The sequence below is a fragment of the Megalobrama amblycephala genome, linkage group LG22, assembly GCF_018812025.1.
Source record: "Megalobrama amblycephala isolate DHTTF-2021 linkage group LG22, ASM1881202v1, whole genome shotgun sequence".
Classification (NCBI taxonomy): Eukaryota; Metazoa; Chordata; class Actinopteri; order Cypriniformes; family Xenocyprididae; genus Megalobrama; species Megalobrama amblycephala.
The window spans coordinates 31,374,292-31,380,291 of NC_063065.1; positions in this window are offsets into that span (position 1 = coordinate 31,374,292).

Consider the following 6,000-nt stretch of genomic DNA (forward strand, 5'->3'; position numbering starts at 1 on the left):
AGGCTAAATTAGGCTATTTGTGTTAGAGGGGGATTCAGATTCAATAGGAGGCTCTTCACTGAAAGTATCAGGTGAAGTAAACACATTATTAGCTGTTGTAGTGAGAAATAACACAATGACACACACATGAACTCTGTCTGATTAAATAATTGTGTCCTCTAGGTGGCACACTTCGGCTTGCTGCAGAAATAAAAATTATATTTCATGCAGTGAACAATATTCTAACAAAGGTTGATTGATGATAATACACAGAGTATTACAATACCTAATCCAGCATACTTGAATGTGAATCTAAATAAAAACAAATTAGAGTACTTTATTCCCCCAAATGCTAATATTTGTCTGAACAAACAGTTTCATTTTGAAGATTTGTTCCTGATTTTTTTTTGCAGCATGAATAAATTGTGTGTAGTGTTTTAGGCACACTGTAAAAAAAAAAAAAATTCATTATTTATCAAAACACTTTTTCTTTTGTCAAATCAACTTAGATAATTAATGTAGTTCAGATAACATAATATTTTGAGTTTCTGTTGATTAAACCAATCACCTTCATTGTATTAACTCAAATTTTTAATTTCAAGGAACTCAAACTTTTAAGGCAACCAGGTAACTTACTTTTTTTTAAGTTAAACCAACAATTCTTTTTTACAGTGCATATTGTTTTGCTGAATATATCTACCGTGTGTGTGTGTGTGTGTGTGTGTGTGTGTGTGTGTGTGTGTGTGTGGTTTTATGAGCTTTTATTTTTATTTAGCAATGTTTGTCATCATTGTTGAGGTTTCAGTGTATCTATAATGATTCAGGCTGATAATTTGTTGAACAATCACGTTTAGATGATATGGCAAGATTGCTGATCAAGACTTTTGGATTTAGTGAACAAATTAAATCAGCTAGTATTACTTTTATAGAAACATTTTAGTATCTAGTTGCATATTGGCTGTTTATTAGTACTTATAAAGCACATATTAATGCCTTATTCTGCATGACCATATTCTACATCCCTAAATCCTACATATAATACCTGAACTTAAACACTACACCAACTACTTACTAACTATTAATAAGCTGTAAATTAAGAGTTTATTGAGGCGAAAGTCGTTGTTAATAGTGAATATGTGTTCCCCTATAACTGAAGTGTTACCACTTTAATTAAGTTATGAAAACTTAGGGAACATGTTACTTTGATTTTTGATATTTCCTTATTATTGCTTTTAGTTTATTGTGTATCTGTTTATTCTTATGCTGTTGGAAAATGTTTTCTGATGCAGAACATATTTTGTCATGTGAAGGATTCCAAGCTATGAGGAGACTGACAAATGATGCAGAACTTTAAATGACTGACAAATGATGCAAACAGAAGCCCTTGTAAAGGCATTTTACTGTACCTTAGACTTTAAACCAGCAGGGGGCGTCAGTGCACTTCTGTTTGTAAACTATGAGCCGGACACCTGAGCTGATGTTATTTTGTAGCACATTCATACAGTGTCATTTGAAACATTCATTTGTGCTTTGATCACCATTGCAAGTATATATTCTTCATTTTAACTCTGTTCTCTTATTTTGGTTAATACATTATACACTCTAAAAAATGCTGGGTTAAAAACAACCCAAGTTGGGTTAAATATGGACAAACCCAGCAGGTTGGGTTAAAGGGCACCTATTATGCGCTCTTTAACAAGATGTAATATAAGTCTCTGGTCTGGTCAAGTTTCAGCTTAAAATACCCCACAAATTTGCCCCTATTTAGGGGTGAGCAAAAACATGCCTTTTACTATATTACTATATTGCTGGCTAAAAAAATAAATCCAAAATTGGTTGAAAAAAATGGCTGGGTGAAAACAACCCATCTTTAACCCAGCATTTTTTAGAGTGTAACAGATTTATACAGAACATAAAAGTGTTTAAAACAAGACCACAATATTGGTATGGCATAATCAAATCATTGTCATGAAGTGGTGAATTGTTAAATTATGACTTAAATGAAATTACAAATTCAGTGACATTTTAAAATGCTGGGTTAAAAACACCTAAGTTGGGTTAAATATGGACAAACCCAGCAGGTTGGGTTACATGTTTTAACTCAACTATTGTTTATAAATGACTATATGTCTGGCTTAAAATGAACCCAAAATATGTTGGAAATTAAAAATCAGACACAGAATTACTAGAGGCAACAACAATAATCAAAAGATGAACATTTTTATTAATAAGAAATTTAACAGATGTTTAATTATTATTCAGTAAACATATTAAAAAATATTAATTTCCAACATATTTTGGGTTCATTTTAAGCAACATTACAGTCATTTTTAAACAATAGTTGAGTTAAATAAAACTATCCAGCAGGTTGAGCAAACATTTAACCCAACCGCTGGGTTAAAACAACCCAATCGCTGCGTTTTTCCATTTTCAACCCAACTTGGGTTGGGTTGTTTTTAACCCAGCATCTTTTAGTTAACTACATTAGTTAATATGAACTAACAATGAACAATTATATTTTTACCAACATTAACAATAATAAATGCCTTTATCAGTAGAAGATGATGCACATGTTGTCTTTAAAGAGTCTTTGTGAAGGGGTAAATGCATATACTCGACTGAGCAAACACTAATGCTTTTCCGCATGATCAGCAGCATTAGCATAACAACAATGGGCTCTGGGATGCTGGGAATATCCTTAGCATATAAAGCAGGTAAAAGTGAGGACGATTTTTGAGTTTTGATTCAAAAGTGTCTGGAATTTCACCCTGCGTTGGATCTCCATTATGCTTTGAATTTGACGATACCAAATTCATCTAATCCTAATTAAGGTTTTAACAAGAAAATCGAATTCCTGGAAGGCGTCCTGATTCGCCTCGTTCAATCGCCATGACAACCGGAATATCAGCATGGCTGTGATTCCCAATGAAAGCTTTATGTTTATGTGCCTGTGTGTTACTGCAGGAGCAGAGATACGGAGGAGCTGTCGTTCAGTGCTGCATTTGTTTATGTAACTATATCTATATGCTTGACATGGAAGATAACGTCCTCTGATCTGTGTGCTGGGATTACAGCGCATCAGAAAAGCAGCTTCTGTCACTGGGATAGACCTAGTTCCTTTTGGAAGTGTTGGCCGAGAAGAAAATGATGTTGTCTGGAATATTTTCCATCATGAACAACATCGTCCAGCCTTGCTTGTTGAAATGAGGAGCGTGTTCAGCAGCAGACTGACCCAGAATCAGTACAGCTTATCTAATGTGAGCACAGGGCAGAGGCATCATTGATTTTGGGAGAACTGGGCCTGAATCCCCAAGTATCCTCAATCCCATGGCGACTTTATATCGTCTTTTTCACATTTTATATATATATAGTATGTAGAAGAGTGTTGTTGACATGCCGTCATTTTACGCCGGACTGCTTCACAAACGAGGGTCAATTCAACACAAAAGATGAACATGACGACACATGCTAAATCAACATAAATTATCTACTTTTTCAGATACATTTATCTAATTTGTCCAATTTCGTCCTAAAAGTTGTAACTTCTTCCTGAGTCTCTCCATCAGTGTCGACTCCGGTTTGAACAATGTAAGGCTGAACACTTTCGTCATTTTGGCTGCGTGAGATTCTCCAGCTTTGTTGTTGTTGAGCTGTTAAAGCTCCGCCCTCTTCTGGAAAGGGGGCGGGGAGCTGCAGCTCATTTGCATTTAAAGGGACACACACAAAAATGGCGTGTTTTTGCTCAAACCCAAATAGGGGCAAATTTGACAAGCTATAATAAATGATCTGTGGGGGATTTTGAGCTGAAACTTCACACACACATTCTGGAGACACCAGAGACTGATATTACATCTTGTGAAAGGGCGTTATAGGTCCGCTTTAAATTGATGGCAGAATGCACTGGAGCAACTTGAAGATGAATGAGGTGGTTCCTCTATGACCCTGATCGCTTATTACATGGTGAGCACAATCATTTAATGTGAATGTTAATGGTGTTAAATGTGCCACACACACACACACAGGGCTGCCACGTCAATTCCTGGGGCTGAAAAGTAATTTATATCGAAGGGCTCCACCTATACACTCGACAGTGTGAAGACATGTTCATTAGGCCTCGCTGTGAAGCATTTAATGAATTATGAAATAGGCATAAATTAAGTACTGTGCATAATGTGGTGTGTTGTTTAAAATCAAGTACTGAACAATTTCATGTACCTTTTGACAAAGAATGAACTCGTAATGTGTTTAAAATGGTGTTTCCAGAGTAAAGTGCCTAGCTTAACTATCTGCATCATTTTCACTGCTTTCGACTACAATAAAAACATCATTACGATCATCATAGGACATGATTCATCACAGCTGCCACGAGTTAGGCTATATAGCGCCTGGTGCACACAATGTATGTAAGAAAATGATAGATTACTTACAGTGGAGGCAGGGGAAATGGTTTTAAAGGGAGATTTAGGTTCGTTTCAAAATGCTTTTGCTTCAGAGTGTAGAGTCAGCCATTTCTGTAGGTATGGAAATAGGCCTTTCCTTTCTATTTGACAAGTCGTATAGTTAAGCTGTCGGATTTATATAGAAATAATTGCTGGATTCAATTATTGTTTAAGCCACTAATACAGCCTTTTAGATTCAAGGATCTGAAATGCTGCATTGCCAGTGTGCATTGAACTCCAGGTGTTTCATCAGGGTCTGAGCCGTTCGTTTCACTGGTGCTGAATATTGTTGCTTAGGGAATAGGGATTTTAATTGGACTTACTCCCAGTAAGCTCTGTCATGCATGGAAGCTTGTTTCCACCACCAAATAAAAAATTTAAAAAAGGTAACTGCGACTTTTTATCCTCATAATTCAGATTTTTTTTCTTGCAATTGTGAGTTTATGCCTAACTATTCTGACTTAAAACATGAAATTGCGAGTTATAAAGTCAAAATTGTGAAAAAAGTCAGAATTGCGAGATATAAACTCACAATTGTGAGAAAATGTCAGAATTTGCGTGAAAAAAGTCAGAAATGCGAGTTTATATCTCCTGCAATTCTGATTTTATTTCTTGCAATTGTGAGTTTATAACTTGCAATTCTGACTTTATTTCTCACAATTGTGTTTACAACTTGCAATTCTGATTTTATTTATTGCAATTGTGAGTTTATAAGTTGCATTAACAGGACTGAGTGCTCACAGATGAGGTGGATCCCAGTGTTGGTGTGTATATCAAGAAGAAGAGGAGGCCCAGTACCGAACCCTGAGGTACCTCATGACTATTTAAGTGGATTAGATATTTTATTTTATTTTTACAAAAACTGCACATTTTTTAATTGATCTTTGAATATATATATGAAGAGTTCAGATGCAAAAGCCTCTAAGTGCCGTCTGAAACTTTCTTCTAAAATGAGCATTTTTATCAAGCTCGTATGTTTAGGTTCAGTAATTTCACTTTAATGGCAATTAATAGGTCCTTTTCATTGCCATTAAAGTGAAATAACTGAACATAAACATGCAAGCTTGATAAAAAATGGTCATTTTAGAAGAAAATTTCAGATGGCATTTAGAGGCTTTTGCATCTGAACTCTTCATACATACATATATATATATATATATATATATATATATATATATATATATATATATATATATATATATATATATATATATATGCTTTATCATATTTTTTTAATTAAAAAAAATCAAAATGTAAATATTAAAATATAGTAAAGTCATAAAAATCATTTAATAACTAATTTTTAGTGACTAAGAACTGGAAAATTAAGTATTCATATATAAGTGTAATTTATGAACTTATTTAAAGCATTTAAGCATAAACTCCTGGATTTTTTTTTTTTTTTTTTTTTTTTTTTAAGAAGTCAATTAATTTAAGTGTGTACAAACTTTTGAAATTTATATTGAAAATCTAACAATGAGTATAATTGAATGAGTCATTAAATTGTGTTTATCGAATGTATTCATAAATATGAATGTATGGCTTCTTTCAGTATTTTGAGTACCTTCTCCATGTTGGAGAT